The sequence below is a fragment of the Periophthalmus magnuspinnatus genome, chromosome 13, assembly GCF_009829125.3.
Source record: "Periophthalmus magnuspinnatus isolate fPerMag1 chromosome 13, fPerMag1.2.pri, whole genome shotgun sequence".
Lineage (NCBI taxonomy): Eukaryota > Metazoa > Chordata > Actinopteri > Gobiiformes > Gobiidae > Periophthalmus > Periophthalmus magnuspinnatus.
Window position 1 is genome coordinate 25315129 of NC_047138.1, and position 22900 is coordinate 25338028.

General features: G+C 35.8%; 1 protein-coding gene across 2 annotated transcripts in view; it reads left to right on the forward strand.

Annotated features, from left to right (window-relative positions):
- Positions 1 to 22900, forward strand: part of LOC117379973 (unconventional myosin-Ic-like) — a 90820-nt gene that overhangs the window by 8218 nt on the left and 59702 nt on the right. The window contains exon 1 of one of the 2 annotated variants that reach the window (XM_033976672.2): positions 94 to 215. The exons of the other annotated variant lie outside the window; for it this stretch is intronic. The gene's annotated coding sequence lies outside the window, so the exon portion shown is untranslated. Of the gene's footprint in view, positions 1 to 93; positions 216 to 22900 lie in introns of those variants that run through there. 2 annotated transcript variants of the gene reach the window in all.

The window sequence follows — 22900 nt, forward strand, 5'->3', positions numbered from 1 at the left end:
ATTGGGGTTCCCGGTTGGTTTTTGGAGTGGGAGTGTCCAGACGCACGGTGTGGCAGCAGACGTCCACGTTACGTCTCCACTGACAGATACGAGTCCTCGTTCTAGAGTGAGCTGACACACTACTGCAACAGGACTACATTGGACTCTGGACTAAAGATTTCCACTCCCGGAAAGGCAGGGGAACACTACAGCGCGTTTTAACTCGGATTTTTCAGGTAGGACAAGCGAATTTTGCCACATCGGTGTTGCCTTAACTGTAAATAAAAGAGTTTTCCATACTTTGCCATTGCACGCTGGTCATGTGTATCGTTGCAGCATGTCTCTCAGTGAGGAGGCTGAATGCCATATGGTTGTCAGATATCTTTTTTTTTCACTTTTAAAAACTTTTTATCGAGGGCTGCAACTAACGATTGTTTTAGTAGTCGACTAGTCAGTAATTATCCTTTAGATTAAGCGATTATCGAAAAAAAATTACGATCATGTCTTTTGCCTTTGAGACTTTAAATACATTTTTAAGGTTGAAATATGGTGACTAGATAGAGAATATTTACGAAGATGGTGTAGGCTGTTATTATTGATGGCCTACATTTGCTATGCTATGTCTTGTGGTGGGCTGTATGTTTTAGAGAGTCTGTCATACATTTAATTACGATTATCAAAATACGATTACGATTATTCTGATTCTTTGTTGTACTTTTTTTTTGCCATTTTTTGTTCAACCACTATGCGCATTTGGCTTTATTTCAAAGTTATAGGCTGTTTTGGCAATACATTGAAAGAGGCTATTTATGGTTAAGTGCTTGTCATTAGGCTCTGTCTTGAAGGGGATTTTGGCAGCGCATTATTTTGTGTTATGTTTTGACTTCAGGCTTCACACTTGGCTTTTTATAGCTGGCAGACAGATTAAAGACCACTACAAACTGACCCAATGGACTGTGCATATACTTTAAGCTGCCACCCTACTACTACTACTAATACTATATGCCTACCACATACAAAAAATGACTTGGACTCTGGATCAAATCTCTTATCATGGCAAGAAAAAGAATAAATAGACAGACAGATAGACTTTCTTTGCTTTTACTTTTAAATTGGTTGATGTCTCCTTTAATTCAAGCTGCCGTGCCCCTGTCACCCCTCCTGTCTCTCTCTTTAAAAGTTTCTGTCCATATGTCGCCTATCACTGCACCTGTCTGTGTTTTAGTTTGGGACAGGACCTCAAGCGAAGCATGTGGGCCCTGCTCTCACCCAAATCTGACAACGCGTGAAGCCACAATGAGGGGGATTCTGTCCCAGTGGCCCCCACAGCTGCAGGGTCAATATGAATTGCCCTGTTGGCCACTAGGCTTTGATGTTGGGCTTTTTTCAGTCACAGTACAGCTAGGTTGTTAAGATATCACAATTGTCAGCACTCACACATTTACACATTGCTATGACAATAGTGAGAATAAATTGTGATGGTAATTATGGACAAAATTCAACTTTTTTATTTTGTTTCAGTCAACACACCCATTAATCGCTGCGTTACAGTAAAATGAATATGGTATATGGTACAAAATATCCCACAAAAATGGCACTGTTTTGATCTGAAAGGCTCAATATGGGTTGTCTCCATGAAGATGTTGCTTGGTCTGGACTGTTCCACAGTATGGCATTAACTTCTCCCTGAAAGAAAGCAAGTGATGCCACCTGGCCAGTTACAGGTCAGCTCTGCAGAGAGGTGATCCGCTGCGTATAGTCAAAATACATGTTTTTCAAGGTATTTGTTTAAGAAGATAGCCTGGTATTGAGTAAATGTAAGATATATATACGTTTAATGCTATACGGTGGAAAATTCCAGGAAAAGCAATAACATCCGCATGGAGACAACTAGACGCCAGACCCTCCCCCACCCTGAGTGTCCCTGAGTCTTACTTGTGCGTCTTCTATTGCGTCTGCAGTGCCTCCCACTTGTTTAGATCATACACTTTCCAGCCTTTACTTGTTCAATGTTTATTCATCATTAGCATCGACGTACCATATGTGCTAGCAAGGAATTGTTTTGCCAGAGGGAGTACTTACTAAACCTACCAAATCTTGATTTTTGCACGTTTCACATGTATTCATGTTTCATAACATGAACACATAACATGTTTGCATCTTGTGTTTTTATATCTGCTATGTAAAAACACCACTAGAAATAGGAAGTCCATAAAGGGGTGTGGCACCGGGTTTAAAATGCGCTCATAAGCTGACCCCTCTCAAGGTCACACAAAGGTCTTGACCTCTATGTTTTTATAGTCTGTCCACCATTGTAAATTTTATGACTGAATGAATTGTACAGTATTTTACCATTTATTCATGTGTCTCAATATTGGTACTAATGCCATTCAATGCATTTCAGTATCTTTTAATGAATGTGGAAAAAGTACATAATCTGAGGATACATTTGAACTCTGTTTCACAATACTCAGGGTTGTGAAAGTAGTAGTAATGGCATTATTGAAGTAGCATGAGGTATTGTGGTAGTTTTGGTGTTATAGTTGTTGCGAAACTACGATTGGAATTAATTCCTTAAAAACCTGATAATTTAGATAACTATGACACAAGTAAAAGTTAACAGAACATCTCTCCCTTTAAGTTTATTTCATAATGTTATCTTCATATGGCATCAGTCAATTACTACCTCCCCTTATCCTCAGTTACACCCTACAGGATTTAACTTGACTCTAGTCCAAATTGGCACAGCACTCTTCACTGCTGTCAATACATTTTTTCATAATGTGTTCCTCTTGGGAGATGTGTATCTTTTAGCTGTCTATCCTCCATTGGGAACATTTTCTGCCGTTTGTTAAAAAGGCCACAGTGCAGTTCTTTAGGGCAGGGCTGCTGATATTTCTGTTTGTGGTTGCATGTGGTGAGTTGAAGGTTAGAATTAGCTTTTAGCCCAAATGCTAGCCTGTATTTCTCATGAAGGCATTTTTACTGTCCCTTTGCTTGGTTATGTAAGACACACATGAATATATGTGTCATACATATATTATATGGAGGTGACCCACTTTAATAATTTGGAAAGATAATATATGTAGATTTACCACATAAATTGACAGATCATCACCTTGAATGCAGATTTGAATACATCTCAGTGTATCTAGAAAAAAGCCTGCTTTGTTTATGTAAAAATGAATATTGATAGACAGTTTTATTTGTTTTAGATAAAGTCAAATTGAAAATCGTGATTGATCAGTAATATTGTAAATGGTAAATGGTCACATTTTCATGTAGCACTGTTCCACCTTCAAGGCACACAAAGCACTTTACATCAAGGAACCCCTCACCCATTCACACACACACATTCATACACTACATACAATCATACAATAATAGTATATTTTTTGTCATGTTTGTCAAATAAAGGTTTTCTTTAACTTTATAACCATGTATTTCTTCTCTAGCCTAGATTAGTTACTAGTTTCTCATAGGCCTGGGCGATATGGCGAAAAACACAATTTGTTATCACAGTTGATTTGACAACACTTTTAGATTCTGTCATAAATAATAATAAATAAGACTTCAAATAAGAGTCCAAATCTGTGTCATTAACACATATTTCATAGTTCAAAGTCTGAACTCTGCTCCAAACAACATGCTTTGACTGACAGAGGATTGACTGTAGATCTCTTCATTAAAAAGTAAGTCTGAGTAATTAAACCCAATTTAACGTTGGATATAATATAATCTGCCCATTTCTAATTCTGGGTGTCCCATATAGGATACACCTGACTCTTCCTCTGTTATTAACACCTTCACTGTCAACAGGAAGGACTCTCCCAAACACTCACGATTCAAACCCAAATTTGAACTTTGTGATGAGAAACGCATACTTCCACTTTTGTGAACCGGCTTTCTGTGTGTCCGGATCAAGGATGTTACTCAATATTATGCAAATGATGTAAATGGGGAAAAGTCACTGTGAGCTCCCATGTTTGGGCACTATATATTTTGTACCATTGCAAGATGGGGTCAGAAATATTCACTGAAAAGTGGTAAAAAATACATCATTAGTTGAAGTACATTTTTACACATGCTACATCAATACTGGGAAGTAAACCTGGTCTAAACCTGGTCTGAACCTTTTCTAAACCAGGATTACACCAGGACTAAACTGGGACGAACCAAGCATAAACCATGGCTAAAAAAGAACCAACCCAGACCCATAACATAAACCAAGCCAAGACGATTGTGAATGTAGCATATGAAAGAGCTGAAGAAAACCACCATTTGTTTTCCTTGGTTTAATAACGATTACCTAACTTCAGATAAACCTTGTCCAAAACTTGCCAAATCTCTATCCACAGTTTTTATTTCTTCCTTATAATCATTTTTATAGTTTGGTTGATAAAAGTGGACTAAGGTTCAAAGGGATTGTCTATAAAACATATTCATTTGTGGTTTATAGTTATTGTACATCAGATTATGGTTATAATGAACTCAACCTAGACTTTAACCTGACTTAACCTCCTAGGACAACACATTTTGGGGTGTCTAGGCCACAATGCAAACTTTTAGAACAATTTTAAGAGTTTAGAATGTTTAGAATTTTTTTTTTTAAATGTGTTTTTTCTGTAAAGGCACATATCTTCCTGCTCCTGTCAGCAGCACTTCACATGAGACACATTGTTCCAAGAGGCACAATTGTTGTTTCTCATTTTGTTTTTACATTCAGGACAAATGTTGCTGTGTTCAGGGTTTTAATAAATAATTTTTGCAAATCATTACTCAAATGTTTTATCAAAATGGTTAAAATATCCACATATGAGGACATTTGTTACATTACATTACATTATTACATCATTACATCACTTTTCTCAGAAACTACATAATGTAAAAAGATAATTCTTTGTATTTACACTCTTCAGGTCCCAGTCAGCCCAAATAACAAAGAGAAATTAATAAAGCATCTCATGCAACAGCTCGCATCTTAGGAGGTTAAGGCTTATATCACTGCAACATTTTCTTGGTGCAAATTTCCAGTTTGTGTTTATAACCTAAAATAGTGACACAATATCCCACCCCTAAAATCCTGTAATCTGGTCAAATTGCTTTTATCTTGTTGTTGTATTTCTGGATTCAGCATTGGGTTAATTTTTTGTTTTTGGACGTGCCTCATCTAAAACATAGAGTTTCACTGAAACTGGCTGCAGTGAGCACTGAAATAAGACAAGCCATGGTATCTGCAATGATAACATGAAGCTCAGACAAACGCAAGACCTTTTGTCTAAGTCAGGGGTGTCCAAACTTTTCTCATTAAGGGCCACATAAAAAACACAGATGAAGCTAAGGGCCGATTGAGGGCCATAGACTGGTCGCGAATACAGTGAATACTTCAAATCTGCATTATTATTACAAGTTAGACTGAACCACTAGACCTTTATTCATGCTTACGTCCTCAATGGGACACATTAAATGTTTGATATGGGCTTGTTGCAGTAGTAGATTTTCAGAAATGTGCAGTAAAAAGTACTGTTTAAAGTAATATGGGCCAATTACCCTGGAAGCTTGAGGGCCAAGAACAATTTGTCTGAGGGCCGCATTTGGCCCCTGGGCCAAAGATTGGGCATGCCTGGTCTAAGTATTTGCAAGTACAGGGACACTATATATATACTAACAAATCTTCCCTCGATGGCATTCTTACTGATCTTCTAAAGATCATCGCAAATTGAACAGTTTTTGGACTATGTACAAATAAGTGGCATCAGTGGAAGGGATGGTGTTAGCAATTAAAGGTGTACTATGTAACTTTTCTAGTGGGGAGTCCACATGCTACCTTCTTTTCTCTATGGAGATGCTATTGCTCTGCTTGTAAATTTCCACAGTGTGGCATTAAACATATCTATGTTGCAATCTTATTGTGAATTGGATTGCCTCTTCACAGATCTGACTTTTAACCTTGGTCTCCATGGAGATGGATAAGTTTAATGACATATTGTGGAACATTGAAATTAAAGCAATAAGATCTCCATGGAGACAAGCAGGCGATGGACCCTCTATCAGGAAAATTACGTAAAGCCCTAAAAAATGTTTGTGAGGAGAAACATTAAAATGCTAAAATGCTGAAAGACTTACTAGCTATAGCCTTTATTGCTCTTTTCATTTATTTTAAAGTAAATTATGTGGCTCAATTTTAAACCCCAATTCTAAATGGTAAAAAGCTTTCAATGATACTCCGGTTTGTTTGGCACAAGAATGAATGCCATCTGTTGAGTTGAAAATAGCTTGTGTAGTGATTGTACAGCTTTGAGTATGTTATCTTCCAGTCTCTATTGTAAACATGTAGTAGTCTTGTTCAGTGCTAATGTTATTATGGGAATCCAATTATCCTGGTCATTATATTTGAGTGCAAGGGCCTGGTTAGATCATCATGACCGATACATGGAGGCATGTTAGATGAATGTGAAATGAGTCAGAGCCATAGACGGGAAAGAGCCAGAGACACTGAAAAGGAATGCCCATTGATTTGAGAGGCGACAGTTCATATATAAACTACAAGGCTGTGCTATAAGTCATCTTTTAATCAAACCTTGAAGTATTTCATTGTTGTTGTGTCTTTCAACTCTGAACTAGTCTGTAATGTTTTGAAATTGTTTGTAGAGTGTGGTGATAAGGTTTGGGAGTTTTAATGGACATAGTCTATTCATGGGTTTCTGCTTCATGTTATATGCAACAGTTAGAAGACTTTTTTCCCATTCAAAAGATTGAATATTTTGTTTTCAAACTGTTAGTTGCTAAGGTAGTGGCCCTAATTTCTCATTATTCTGAAACACATGGATATTATGAGCCAATCCTGTAAAAGTATGAGGTTTGGAGAAGCGCTTTTTTCAAGGAATAAATTGGATTTTTTGGAGTTAGATGGCACTTGTATTGTTTATGTCAGTGTCTCCCAAACTGTGGTATACTATGTGTACACGAGCTCCTTTAGATGGTAATTGATTAGCTTTTCAGTTTGTGGGTTTGCCTGATTTCTAATTTAGGGTTAATTTTTTTCCCTTTTTTGTCCTCATTTTTATTGTTCCTTGTTTAAAACTACAGTAGAAATGATATAGTCAATTTTTAGACCAGTGTCTAAAAATCAGGCTAGAAATCTAGGGGTAATAATGGACTCAGACTTGAACTTTAACAGCCACATCAAATCAATAACATCTGCAGCTTTTTACCATCTAAAAAACATTGCAAAAATCAAAGGTATACTGTCAAAGCCAGACTTAGAGAGACTTATCCATGCATTTGTCTCCAGTAGGTTAGACTACTGTAACGGCCTGCTCACTGGCCTCTCCAAACGAGCCTTAACACAGCTGCAGTACATCCAGAATGCTGCTGCTCGGGTCCTGACTAGAACCAGGAAGTATGAGCACATAAGTCCTGTGCTCAGGTCTCTGCACTGGCTTCCTGTAGCTCAAAGAATAGACTTTAAAGCAGCTCTGCTTGTGTATAAGTCTCTCCATGGCCTAAGTCCAAAGTATATCTCCGACATGTTAGTGCCATATGAACCATCTCGCAATTTGAGGACTTCAGGGATCGGCCTCCTGCTGGTGCCCAGAGTCAGGACTAAACATGGGGAATCAGCGTTTAAATTTTATGCAGCTAAAACTTGGAACAGTCTTCCTGAAGATGTGAGACAGGCCTCTACTTTGACAATGTTTAAATCCAGACTCAAAACAGTTCTGTTTAGCTGTGCATATGACTGACAGGTTTTTATTCTGCACTCTTCTCTTTTAATGTTGATTTTATGATGATTATTTGTGATTATTTATGTTTGATTTGTGTGATTTTAATGTCTTTCTTATTCTGTAAAGCACTTTGAATTACCTTGTGTACGAATTGTGCTATACAAATAAACTTGCCTTGCCTTGCCTTGCCTGTTAGCCCCAGATTAGACCAGGAATACATACCTGGAATGGTACTCGAGAGGCTACATATATATAATAATATTTTATATATATATATATATATATATATATATATATATATATATAATGTCACTGTAATCCTGTATGTTGTACACAATACTATTAGGGCTGAAAGATAGATCATAATTTCAATGGTCACAAATAGCAAATTAGCAATTAGCAAAGACTGTATTTATCTTACTAGCATAATTTCCTGTTTTATAAACTCCTATAGTTCTGTTCTGAAATGCATGTGATTGTAGGATTAATTTAGAAGTTCATATTTCAGTCTTCTATCAAATCTTACTTCTTCTGGATTTGTTTAAAAAGACAATTTTTAAAACTTAAATGTAATCACAATCACAATGCTTGTCAAAAATACCAATATTGTTCTGTTCAATCTAAAATATGTTCATGGGATTTGCTGTTTTTCCAGTCCTATATTTAATCCCAGTTTCTTTTCTGGAAGGATGTCGTCATATCACCTGAGTTCTTTTACCTGCCCCCAAAGTGCTGACTGTCCATTTCTAATCCACCGGTAATGCCACACCCATAGATTATTAGGCTAAAGGATAACTGCAAATCCCACTGACTCAGATAAAGCAGTTATCTGTATGTACATTGCATTGTCTAATGAGGTAAACTTATTACAACATTATGGTTTGCAGTATTGCTTTGCACTGCTTTAGAGAATTCTGCAGAATAAATAGTGCCTGGCAACCTTAGTGTTAGTGTTGCTACTTCCTGTCCAAATTTATCTCAATGAGGTTTTTGCAGAGTCACGCTAAAATTAATAAATATTTAAAGATAAGATGGTGGACAGTGACGTCAGGGTACATTTCTCTGACAGCAAGTTAAAAATTAAGCTAATGAGGGGGAAACTTCACTGGGTTCACTTGTGTTTAGAAAGGCATGTATTTGTGTCTCAGTGCTAAAGCTAATGCTAATTTTGAGGCATGACAAATATTAAAATAACACTACAAACTGAAATCGCTATTGTTTTGAGTTTGCAAGTCCTCTCCTATTTCAGGCTCTCCAGCGGAACCATAGACATTTGTTAGTAAGAGCACTAAGAGCTCCTAAGAGCTACTCCACACAAAGTAATTTTATATCCTACATAGATTTGGACTGTTCAGTGAGTCACATTTAGAGATCAAGATTCAGTCTCTTCTAATTGTTCATGATCAGCTTGGGTCATGCAGCAAAAGCATGTTACGTCATGTTAAATCACAGTTAAAACTGAAAGCCAGGCCCAGCTAGTGAGTCGAAGTCGGCTCTAGTTTAACCTCTTGTATTAGCTATGCTCATATAGTTTTATACATGGGGCAGTGTTTACAGTGTTTATTTGAAGCGGTGTTAATGTCCCATAGACCTGCTGCCCACTCTCGATGGTAGGTGGTCCCAGAAACATAAACTATTCTTTCTCTTTAAATTGTAACATTGTTGTTTATAATGTATGTATATATCCATATCCATATCCATATCTATTTATCTATCTATCTATCTAATTATGAACATGAATATGCATATGACAGACATCTTCGTTGGTGCATTATGTAAAATGTAGTCTAAAAATGGCATCTGAACAAGCTAAAGGCTAAAAATATTATGCAAACTTTAAATGGGTTGTTCCTATTGCAAAGTTACATCACATCTTATCTGTAAATTGCATATTGCCACAACTATAGTTCCATTTTGCTATTTATTTATTCCAGTTTTTAAACCCTATTATTTGGAATTGTTTTTTATTTTATTTTATTTTTTTTAGATAATGTGGGGCAACAGTTGCAGTGTTTGTCCACTGATTTGAAGGTTGGCTGTTCAATTCCTGCTCTCTGACTGGCTCATTGGTTGAGCAGTCAGATCACCTCATCCATAAGTTGGCAGTGCGATTCCAGATTCCACAGATGAATGCTGGCATTGTGTCCTTGGGCAAGACACTTCATCCTTAGTGTGTGTAAATTTATGAGTGGTTCTTTCATGTAATAATTCGATTCCATAATTGTACTTTAGGGTTTTTGTTTCTTAACATAAATTTGTTGCAATATTATCGTTTATTGTCTATATTTTCTTCAACAACATATTTTACTTCAGAAGTTGTTATTGTGACAGGCCTAGTTGTTTTGCATGTTTATGTAAACAAATTACCTTACCAAGTTCTGGGACAGTAAAGCTGGCCCCATTTAAAATATAAAGCTGAAATTTCCCCTTGAATGAATGTGACTATTGACAGTGCAGTTTTTCAGTTGCGTTCTCCTCATAATCCTAACAAATTATGTTTTATCCCCCTCACTGCACATTGTCAACAACTATAATTTCCCCATTGCTTCCCATGACTCTACCTGAGTTTTTGGACACACCCTGGTTGTGTTTGCTGAGGTAAACCACTAAAGGCCAATCCCAGAGTATTGTAGAGTCAGTGGGTAGTGCAGTTGTCATGGTGACGTCACTATGTGCTATAATACTGGGAGTGAAATAGACAATAAAAAAACCATAGGGTGAGTTATAGCAGAGAGAGGATTGGATTTCTAATAAAACATAACAATGGCTGCTCTGTTTGCTCTGAGGACTGCATGACTCCTCCTCTGGAAATATAAAACCTATGTCTATCACTTCACATTAAATGGGCAATGTATTTGTGTTGTAACATTATGACCTCTAAAGTGAAATGTCTGAGTTCAGTAGAATAGCAAATACAGTATATAGCACAGTAGGACAAAAGAATGACTAAAATGGCTTAACAAATTGAAAAACAAACTGATTAGTTGATTTTTTATGTGCTTGTTTCCTTGTTTTCCTTGGTCCTCAAAATGCTTTAAATTGCATAAAAGAAACATTCACCCATTCATAATACTAGGATTCTGTTTTAACATGCCCAAAATAATGGATAAAAGGGCTGAAATGAGAACTGACAAACTACTCAGTTTTGTTACTTAAATAAAAATACAGATACCAGAGTACCAAATGTACTGTAAATGTACAATGTATTTTGTACAGATTTTGAGATCTAGTGAAGTTTCAAATGTTTTTGATAAAGATTTGTGCTGAATTTTGATCAACAGAAACAGCTGAATCAAACAGATTTTTTTCTGGCTATTTTTATTTATATATTTTATATTATATAAACTATGTATGTGTTAAAAATAAACACCTCAGCCTTTCCAGCAGGTTTCAAATGGTAATAAAAAATACTCTCATCTGTAGTAAAGTAAAACTACTACTCTTACTTTTTTACGCTCCGCCGCTGCATTTCAGAACATGTTTGTACAGTTTTGATGCAGAATAGGACATTAGGAGAAAATTACACTGGGTTACAAAAAAAAAAAAAACATTTTTGAAAGTTCTTTGTGTTTTTTCAACTGAATTAGGACCATTTAGCACCGCTGAATCCAAAAATGATATCCATTTTTCTCAGTCAGGTCAGATTTTTATGCTAATTTGATTTTGAAAAATCCAATCTTCTGACTAAATTGATTACAATTTTGTGACATTATCAGTTGATTTTCTTTAATATTTCTCATCCAAAAAATGTTTTAGGAGATAAAAAATAGTTTTCTAACAGAATGTATTAATTAAATGTTACCTTATGTTAATTGATAAAGGTAAGTACATGTAAATTGGAACGTTACGTTATCATTGTGCAAAATTCAGGACATGAACTTCTGTTTCTATGAACCCCTTGAATGCTCAGCAGCAGGGATGTCTCTCTTCAGAGTCCATCAGTAATCAGCCATCATGACTGCATCCCAGCGTCCCTGATACCTGGTCTCCATCTCTTTTATGTCCTGATGGAATCTCTCCACCTGCTCATCACTCAGTGATCCCGGATTCTCAGAAAACCTGAACATTTAGCTCCTTTTGAGAAAAAGGATGTGCAGCATCATCATTAAAACCACACTGGAGGAATCTTTGTCATTAATGTCAGGAACTTCTACAAAGACAGGTACTGGAATTTCATCACAGTGAGCTACAGGACGATGTGCTGATTCACGGTCAGGATACTTCAGGCTGCTTCGGTTCTTTCTGTTGATCCCAGTCACATCAATAGCCCAGAAGTAGCTATTGATGTCGGCTCCCTCCAAACCATGGGAATTCCAAACTTCAGACAACTCTTCTTGCCTTTAGTCCACTGACACAGATACTCGGTGCATGACTTGCATGCCATGTGTGGCGCCCAAGCTTCATCTTGGTCACCAAGTTTAATACCAAAATAAGCATGGTAAGCACGCTTTATGAAACTTGTGACTTGATTCCTGTTAGGAACATTGGTGTATTCACCGCAGATGTAGCAGAATATGTCAGGCTTATTTTTGCAAGATCTTCTAGTCGAAGCCATTTCATTCACTTGTAATATAAAAAAAAAAACAATTAGTCATAAGTTAGCACATGCAAAATCTTCAGAATTTGTTAATAGCGAGAAATATAACAGAATTTTGCATCATATGACGTGAAAATACTCATACATGCAAACAAATTCGTCCAAAAACAAATATGTAACTTAGTTCAGAACATTGACCTGGTTGAGCAAAACCAATGGGATTTTTGGATTCAGCACATCAAAATTATCCTAAATCAGATAAAAAATCTTAGACAATAAATTTAGTGTTGACCGGTGTTATAGTACTTAAAAAATTGCAGCCTTTGTGATTTGCTCATTGCATCCATTCAAATTGTGATTTTTTTTTCAAATGCAATTAACCTTGCAGCCCTGCCATTTACACCAAATGTGTACGCCCTTGTATGCTGGAAAGTGTCTTGCCCAAGGCCACAGTGGCAGGGTGCAGTAGTGAGAACTGTAATCAAACCACTGACCTTTTTAAACTGTGAAAAACCTCCTCCTGTGCTATGGCCAGTGAACTGTAACACAGGAAGCACATGTGTTAGATCTAGTTTAACTGTCAGTAATGCTCAGGCGTGTCTCCGCACATTTGATGATGATTTCCAAGAAATAAAGTACAAGTAGAGGTAGGCACATTATAAAACAGGTTGTATTTGAATATTGAGTATATTTGTTTTACAGTAAACAGTGACTTCTAAATGAGATTACTTCACTGAGTAATTTATATCACAACTATAGAAACCTATATAGTTGTGATATAAATTACTCAGTGTACCTTAACACCATAGATATATAAATGGACACTTCCAAATAGGAAGTGATGATGGGTGCACATCCGGCTCCTTCGACTCTGGCTCCAATTCACTTTACATTTGAAAACTGTCGCCTCTCTCTCTGTAACTGCTGCAGTGAGCCTTATCATTCTGGTTTTTAAATGTTCCTATTAACCCGCTATACAAGGTCCTAGTTTTTTTCTTTTGCCATTGTGTCTGTAAATGAAGATACAAACTTTAATAACAGACAAATCAGGTGCCTTCTTTCCCTGAGGTCGCTCCCGCTAGCATTTGCATCAGGTTTGATTCGCAGGGTTGCTAAGTGCCCACTCTCTGCTAAACCAGCAGTGCGTTTGGGAAAGGGCCTTCAACAGCCTGGATCCAGATTGGCTCTTTGGTTGCTATGATATTCGTGGTCGGAATTCCAAATATGGAACTCAGCTCCAAATTCACCCCTATAACTGCCCTCAATGTGCTTCATTCTATGGGTGACGTCACACTCATTCCACTTCCACTTATACAGTCTATGCTTAACATTTATGCAATAGGAGAGTGTAAACCTCCATCAAGGCATTAGCCCTATCTCACAATTGCATACATAATGCGTATGTAAAACAAACCCGAAAAGGCTTTTATAGTCACAATGCACCTCCAACTCTAATTTAATTTCACTTTTCTCATAATGCGTTGATTGATCTGCTCTTCAATCATTCTCAACAGAAAAACAGAGTGCGTGGTTTTGACTGCCCATGTTGTTTTGTACTTTTGTGTTTCAATCTCCACAGAATTTATAGTCCCTTTAGTTTCTTTTTCCCAAATAAGGGGCAGCCCTACCTTTAGCTAACTAAGATCAGAGAACACCTTGGTCGCTTTGTTAAATTTTAACCATATCTTTAGTTAAGCTTACAGCAGGTGTGGCCTTGGACACACAATGAGTGAAAGGAAGGGCACAAGTTAGAGAGTACTAAGAGTACAGTAACTCAGTTGGTAGATCGTTAATCCACTGATCCAGCCCCCACAGATTATTACTGTCATTGTGTCCTTGGGTAAGACACTTAACCCACCTCACCCACCGTGTCTGCGTACACTGGTGTATGAATGTGTGTGTGAGCTGGTTTAATTGTGTGAAAAATAAGCAACCCAACATGTACTTAAGAGGATTGACATATTTTGTAAATGCTCATCAAATGCTGAAGTATGTGCGAAACAATGTAAACATCTATGGCATATGAGATTATGTCTGGTACATATTGTTAACTGCACTCAGCAAAACTTGGATCGAAAACTAATTTGTCACGGTATTTTCACATATTTTTCCGTTGTACATTCGATCAACAAAATTAATTAAACATTTGAGTGGTTACAGTTACAAAATGGCATAAAATATTTTCCATGTGGTCTTGGCATGAAATCTGCTTGTCCTGCACTTCTACAGACATGTTCTGAAATGCATGGGATTCTTGCATTTGGTATTGATGTAGCAGTTCATATTCTGGCCTTCTATCAGATGTTATTACTTTTGGTATTTTTAAATGGTTCACTGTGATTCAAAATAAAAACAATAACTTTCATATCTTTAGGCCTGATTGATACTACGGCACTAGGCCTGAATGATATGAGAAAAAAAATCTAATGGTGGTAACAAGTATTTTTTTTGCGATTTATGTTTTAATAATAGGATTTTGTTTAAAGTTCAAATTTTAAACCCATCCAGAAGAATTGTTTTTATGCAGAATAAGACTGAAGGATAAGATATTTTGTGTGTGTGTGTTTTTTAATGGAGGAAATTTTGGTACTTCAAACATGGCAGCCCTTGCAATTTTCTAATTATGTCCATTCAAATTGTGATTTCGATCTGATTGTAATTAATCTTGCAGCCCTATTATGCAGTTTTTCCTAAAATACTGATAAAATTGTATTCACATCCTCAGATTTTCACACAGTGTTCTGGTCCCACGCCTCACACTACACCCAGATGAAGTGCTGTTTCTGAAACTGAAGGTCTTGAGATTAATGTTTGACCTCGGAGTGATTTTCTGCTGATAAAGTTGGCAGTAAAATGTCGGGGCTGTTTCAAGTGTTGAGTTTCTGAAGTCATCTGAATGTGCTGAAGAGATGACTGCATACTTGATTAGATTGTTTCTTTAATATGACTTCTCAATATACATAAAATCAACTTTCTATGCTGAAACTACATCTACTGCTATTACTCCTGCTGCTATTTGTATTACTGCTGTCTCCTACTACTGTTACTATTACTATTACTACTACTGCCACCACTGTACACTACAATAAGCTGCTACCACTACAACCACATACAACAATACTTATAGTGACAGTGCATAGTTCCACTAACAAACGAACACTATGCATAATTAAAGGCTTTATCAAGTTTACAATTGTTTTCTATGAATTTAAAGGTCCTACATTACGCAAAATTGACTCTTCTGAGATTTTAGCCATATAATAATGGTGTTACCTCATCAAAAACATACCGGAGTTGTGTTTTGTTTCATTCACACATATTTGAGTAACCCTTTATTATTAGTTTACATTTCCAAACCTCAAAATGCTCAGGTTTTGATCAGTTTTCAAGTTAACAGCTACATTTTACTTTTAGTCCAGTATAGATTGGAAATTCCATGGCTGAAATTATCCAAATAATTCTTATGAAGGTGTATGGAGTTTAAAACCACAGTGGAGCACTTCCTGTATTACCACATGGTATCACAAGATGGAACAGTGTTTTCTGTTTGAGAGAACTTAGCCTAAATATGCTGAGTCTCTGTGTTAAACATGTGTGAATGAAACAAAACACAATTCCGAGTATGTTTTTCATGAAGAAACATTATAACATAGATCAGACATAGTGTAATATGGGCCCTTGAACATATCTGGAATAATTGTAGTAATCTAGTACATGTGTTTAATTGAGTTGTTGATAGTGGAATACCATGATCTGGCCTTTGTTGAAACCTCAAACCATTCACATTAAGTAAGAATGCAGTCTGGAATATTTCTCTCAATTTTGTGGTTATTTTTATCCATAAGCCCTCACTGCAGCTGCCAGCCAAATACCAAATTAACAAACCCCAAAAAGGCAGCCCGGGTGTGGGACATACCTAGCACCCATAGCCCCCCCTGTCCTATTCTGGAGTGCTCTGGTTCTGGGGTCCTGGGCATCTAAAGTGAGGTATTGCCTGGTGGGATAAGGCCAAGGGCTGGGACAACAGTTGTTTTAGATCTGTGTCCAGGGGAATCCTCATAGTTTGGGTGGGGCACTGAGAATCCAAGAAAAGTAAACGCAACTGTCTCTTGGTATTTTGTAATAGATTACTTATAATAGGGCAGCATGGGGGCACACTGATATTTTTTTTTTTGATAACATAAAAATTTGAGTAGAGGGCTGAACACTGTTGGAAGACTAGTGACATTATTATATAGTATTTTATTATTAATATTCTTATGATTATTATTTTTATTATTAACTATTTATCTGTTATATTTTTTGTGACAAATAAAGCAATTGCAATTAGATTTTTGTGAATTCTGTGTCAAAATAAAGATTCAGTCCACAAAACACATTTAAACTCTACCAGGAGCATAGACATGAATTGGCAACTGTATTACAAGAATCACATGTGCAGTGGGACAAAAAAGTCTATCTATTCTATCTTGCATCCCTAATTTAAACAACTTTACTTAGGGCCTCTCTGAGCTCTTGTGTTTTTCCTATAGTGCATTGGTCAAAAGGTGTACAAAGAGGGAATGTTGTCCATCCCATCTGCAGATTAAATTAGTATATTATATAATTATTTGATTATATGATTCATGCTCAGATGTACATGACAGTGTTTCTTCTTAAATCCTGTACCACACACACGTGACTGTCACTGTCAGAAGGATTATTGGCATGCCATACAAAACATAGGTGCTCTAGCCACTTCATTCAGTAATGCTAACCAAATTATATGCATGACTCCCTGCCTGGATTATATAATGTTATAGTTACAGTAAGAGTATACAAATACAAGTGGAACTGCAGTGGAGGAGGGCGTTGGATCTGAATGGGCAGAGCTAGGGGTTTCATATTTCATTTTGTGGTATTTTTAGGATTGGTTGATATCAAATAAACATAGGAGCTGTCCATAGCTGATGATGCAGTATAAATCATACATAATGTAGTCTGGATACTAAATTTCAAAACTAGAAGAATGATTGTTAACGATATTGCAAAATGCTCTTAATTTTGAAAAGGAAACGGATGGCAGCATACACTACACCAAAATACCCCCCCAAAAATCTTATTTTTGTTAAACTTTGCAACAAGAATTTTATATATAAATAACAAATTAATTAGACAGTGAGAACTTAGAACTTAATAAAATGTTGGCTTAAGCTTTGCCTTATCTAGTGCAATTACATGTTGGTTTCTGTATCTGAAACTAAAACCAAAAGTGAAGAGAAAAATCCCCTTTAAGTATTTCCGTAGGCTATTTATGTTAAAGGTGCACCATGTGCATCTTTATTGCTTTCTCTGAATTAAAATTAAATGAAATGTGATAACCGATATGAAATGTCTTTATTGATTTTTCTGAATTAAATGAAATGCGATAACCTATATATAAGCACAATATAGATGTGTGTGTATATATATATATATATATATATGTATATATATATATATATATATATATGTATATATATGTATATATATGTATATGTATATATATGTATGTATATATATGTATGTATATATATGTATATATATGTATATATATGTATGTATATATATGTATATATATGTATGTATATATGTATATATATGTATGTATATATGTATATATATGTATGTATATATATATATATATATATGTATGTATATATATCTAATGCTGTACTGTAAGTAAAAAAAAAAAAAAAAAAAATCAGAAACAAGCAGACAGCAGACCCTCCACCATAGGCCTGTCATGATAACAAGCATGAAATAATTATATGAAATAATTAAATAATGCAATAATAATTCCAGTAAACCCATTTAAATTGTTTAATTAAAAGACATTGACATTAGCTGCAACAAATACATAGCATAATGTACCAATAATTTGCCATAAAAGGGACTTATTTATCCTTTTACAGCTCAAAACTTATAGTATTACAACAAAAATACCCCAAATCTCCCCAATTTTTACAAAGAAAAAGTACTCACAATACATATTAGGCCTGAAATATATCATCAATCCATATAGTAATTATCATGATTGGTCTACTCCTCCAGTTACATAGTACAGCTTTAAATATCGGGGACATAAGATCCTCGTTTTACTCCTTCATGTAAAAACATCCTTCAGAATGTAAATCAGTGATGAATTGGATTAAAATGGTGCAAATTGTAGTGAGAATAGTTACATGAAATGAGAAGAAGTAATGGCTGCTGTTAGCATATATCATGATAAGAATGATGGTGTAACCCCTCTGCGCTCATAAATCTAAAAGGAGCTGATTCCTCCATGTTGTAATAAACTGAAGAAGTGAAAAAGTGTACTTGTGTGAGGTTATCTTTAAAGGGAGGGACCTCCTTGAGAGTTTCAGTTCAAATATAAATCTTTATTGATTTGTCATCGCTAACAACAAACAAGAAACTGATGGGTCCATGTTGGACAGTTTTAGCAAATCTCATCTGTATCTCCTCAATGACTCAGATAGTGTTGCAAAGTATATTGCTGTTTTTAGTAAAGTGTGGTAAATAACAAGGGAGCAATGAATTTTCAATAAAGAAATTACAAGCTGCCAGTACTAAGAGTGGCAGCCTCTCTATTAGATACAACTGAGACACATTTATAGGCCTATGAACAATTATCTTATTTGTAAAATTATCTTAATTGAAAATTGGAATAGCATCTTACAACCCCAATTTCAATGAAGTTGGGACACTGTGTAAAGAAAAAAAATAATACAGCATATAATGATCTGCAAATCCTTTTCAACATATATTGAACTGAATAAACTACAAAGACATGATATTACAAAGACAAGTTTATAAACAATTTAGTCAATTCAGTTTCAATTTCAGTTTAGTAAACAATAAAGTTTATCAAACTGATATATTTTAATGCAAATATTCACTCATTTTCAATTTGATGCCTGCAACACGTTCCAGTAAAGCTGGGACAGGGGCAACAAAAGAATGGGAAAGTTGAGGAATGCTTAAAATACACCTGTTAGGAACATTCCACAGGTGAACAGGTTAATTGGAAACAGTTGAGTGTCATGATTGGGTATGAAAGGAGCATAACCGAAGGGCTCAGTCATTCACAACAAAGGATGGGGCGAGTTTCAACACTTTGTGAACAACTGCATGAGCAAATAGTCCAACGGTCTAAGAACAATATTTCTCAACGTACAATTGTAAGGAATTTAGGGATTTCATCATCTACGGACCATAATATCATCAAAAAATTCAGAGAATCTGGAGAAATCTTTGCACGTAAGCGGCAAAGCCGAAAACCAACATTGAATGCCCGTGACCTTCAGGCAGTACTGTATTAAAAACCGACATGAATGTGTAAAGGATATTATCACATGGGCTCAGGAACACTTCAGGAAACCATTGTTAGTTAACACAGTTCGTCGCTACATCTCCAAGTGCAAGTCAAAACTGTACCATGCAAGGCGAAAGCCATATATCAACAACATGAAAATGTGTGGCGCATTATGAAGCACAAAATACGACAACGGAGACCCCAGACCGCTCAACAACTGAAGTTGTACATTCAGCAAGAATGGGAAAGGATTCCTCCTGCAAAGCTTCAACAATTAGTGTCCTCAGTTCCCAAACGCTTATTAATTGCTGTGAAAAGAAAAGGTGATATAACAAAGTGGTAAACATGCCCCTGTCCCAGCTTTTTTGGAATGTGTTGCAGACATCAAATTGAAAATGAATGAATATTTGCATACAAACAATAAGGTTTATCAGTTTGAACATTAAATATCATGTCTTTGTAGTTTATTTAGTTTAATATAGTTTGAAAAGGATTTGCAAATCATTGCAATCTGTATTTTTTTTAAGTTTTAGACTGTCAGATCCACTGTCCCACGTGGATCCCCCCCCCCCCCACTATATAAAAGTGAGACCATATCCTCAAAACCGCATTCACAATATTAAGCTGATACATCACAGACCTCTAACATGTATGTGGTATTTTGTCATGTACTATTGTCTTAGTTTGCTCCCTCCCTCACAGTGCTCCCTCCCTCACAAAAATTAACAGTTGATATTGACTATCATCGTGCATCATTATAGACCACAAAAGTGAGAATAAAGTAGTGGCATCCAAAACTAGCTTGTGCATAATAATATTAATAGAGTAACTTGCGATGAATGGTCCCCGACTTAAACCAGCTCAGATCTGTTCCTCCTCCCAGTGCTCCCTCCCTCCCTCCCTGTCCCTGCACTGACAGATGATAATGTAAACCAGTGTACATGTCTGTACATGCTTGTACACCAGAGACTGCTCCTCTGCTGCATTCAAGGGTAACAAGAATGTTGTGAGAATGAGTGACTGTATTATTTATGTAAAGTGATACTTTACATAACATATTACCTAAATTACACTTACATCAGGCTTACATTATTGTAGTGGTGGATGAAGTACTCAATTTTGTTACTTAAGTAAAAGTACAGATACAGAGGTAAAAAGTTACTCAAATAAAACAAAAATGTATCACATGAAAAAATCTAGTAGTATTTTAGCATCCGTTTAAAAATGTAACTGTTTTTAATTTGTTAAGGTGTTACATGTAGTGATATTGATTAAAAAACAAAAAAACAAAAACAAGTCTGATGCATATTTTGGTCAAGTAGCAATACAAATCAGTTTCATAATTTTATTATGAATTTTGTGTATTTATTGCTCAGAGCTGAAGCTTCAACTTGAAAATTTAATTCAAAATGTTACCACAAGCATGGTAAAAATAACCCCTCAAATCATATGTAAAGTACTTTTTAGTTTTCAGGCTAGTTAAAAAAAATTTGTAGAGTAGAAAATAACAGGTACCTGCTCGCAAATGTAGTGAAGTAAAAGTATTTACTGTAAAATTTACTTAAGTAAAGCACAGATACCTAAAAATTACCATACTACACTTCTTGTACCACCACTGTATTATTGCTTTATTCATTCATTCATTTTAATTTGGTTGTCAAGTAACTGTAGAAACATTTGAGGACACACTAAATACCTTCATTTCAAAAACAGTAAAGAGCTATAGATAGATGGCCATAAGAAGTAGCTGCAGTATTAAAAAAGTTGTTGCAATTTTGAATATACCTGTGGTAGCCCAAGCCCTTGTAGTTACTACTTAGACAAACCTTATACTAATTGCATTTTACATTTGTGTACCTAATAATCATCGGGGTGTCAAGCATTACAAAAGCATTCATTGTCTTGTTATTGTTTCATTGGCCCTAAGTCCCCAAGATGTCTCCCCTTATAAGGACATACATCTTTAACACAACACAGGGGCAGGTGGAGACTTGTCAAAGAACTCAAAACATGGGAACCTTTTGCGTTTAGTGTCTATTGCCTGAACACACAACCTCCTATCTCCAATTCAGTGCTAACTCTTTATACACTGAAATTCATTTAATCATTTCCAAGAAAAGTGCAAACACAAAGAAATACAACATTTTTAGATAGATTTTCGTTGGCTAACTTCTGTGCATTAATTCTGCATAGCACACAACTAGTCCAACAACAGCTAAATTACAGTCTGTATCACCGCTCTCACCGTGACATCACCATAGCAATGGGTAAACAAATGCATAACTGTTTTGACTAGAATGTAGGGAATAGCTTCAACACTGAAGTGACTAAATATTTTAGACATTTACAGAAAGTGGACAGGCTTTTCGGTTTCATAAGAGAGACATGTCAGTTTGTAGTGGTGGTATAAGTGCATTAAACAACTCAATACAACCTAAACAATGGAGGAAGTGTGTTAAAACTACATAACGCACAGCTCCTTGTTGTTTAATGCTTAATAATAGCATTGTATTAGTAAAGTATACTTTGAATTAGAAATGTCAGGTTTTAATTTATTTTCTTATTTCCTTATTTTACAACTGTTTGCGTATCAATACTCTGAAGTAAAGAGTTTGACACCTCTACATCAGGTGCTATTTGTTAGGTACTTTTATTATAGTTTTCATAAGTAGTCCAGCTTTAGATGCATTTTTCCTTGTAAATACAGCAAGCATAGTATAGTTTTGTATGCAATGCAGTAATTGCATTGCTTTTTTTTAATTTTTGAGTGCTAGGCAGGACATTAACATGCACACCTCCTTTGTATCCTCTTGTCAGCTGCTGCTGTTGTTGTTGAGTACATTACATCATTGAGTGGAACTGTTGCGTGTTTCACCACAGATTTACACCTACTTATTAAACATCATTTTACAGCCTGCTCTCAGCAAAACAATTAGCCAATAATGGATTTCCTGTTTACTTCTTACACTTCCTGTCTACTGATGGATGTTAATGGCAACGAGACAAAACAAAAGGACAACACCATTATACTTTTTGATTTCTGAATAAAATAAGGGACGTTCATCACGATAGTAAGGAGCTGCATTTAAAGTCATCCTCAATTTTATATTTCAGTGGCTTGTATAGTTAATTTAGTGCATTTTTAGATCACTTTTCACAATGAGCACTGCTATTTTCAAGAGGTAAAGTGCAGATCTGTGGAGAGGGTGTCCTGCTTACACCTTGCATGTTTGTTTGTTTGTTTTTTGTTTGTTTATATGTATTGCAATAAAAACACCTGTAACTGAATAAAGGTATGTTTAAGGCCAAATTTAGGAACAT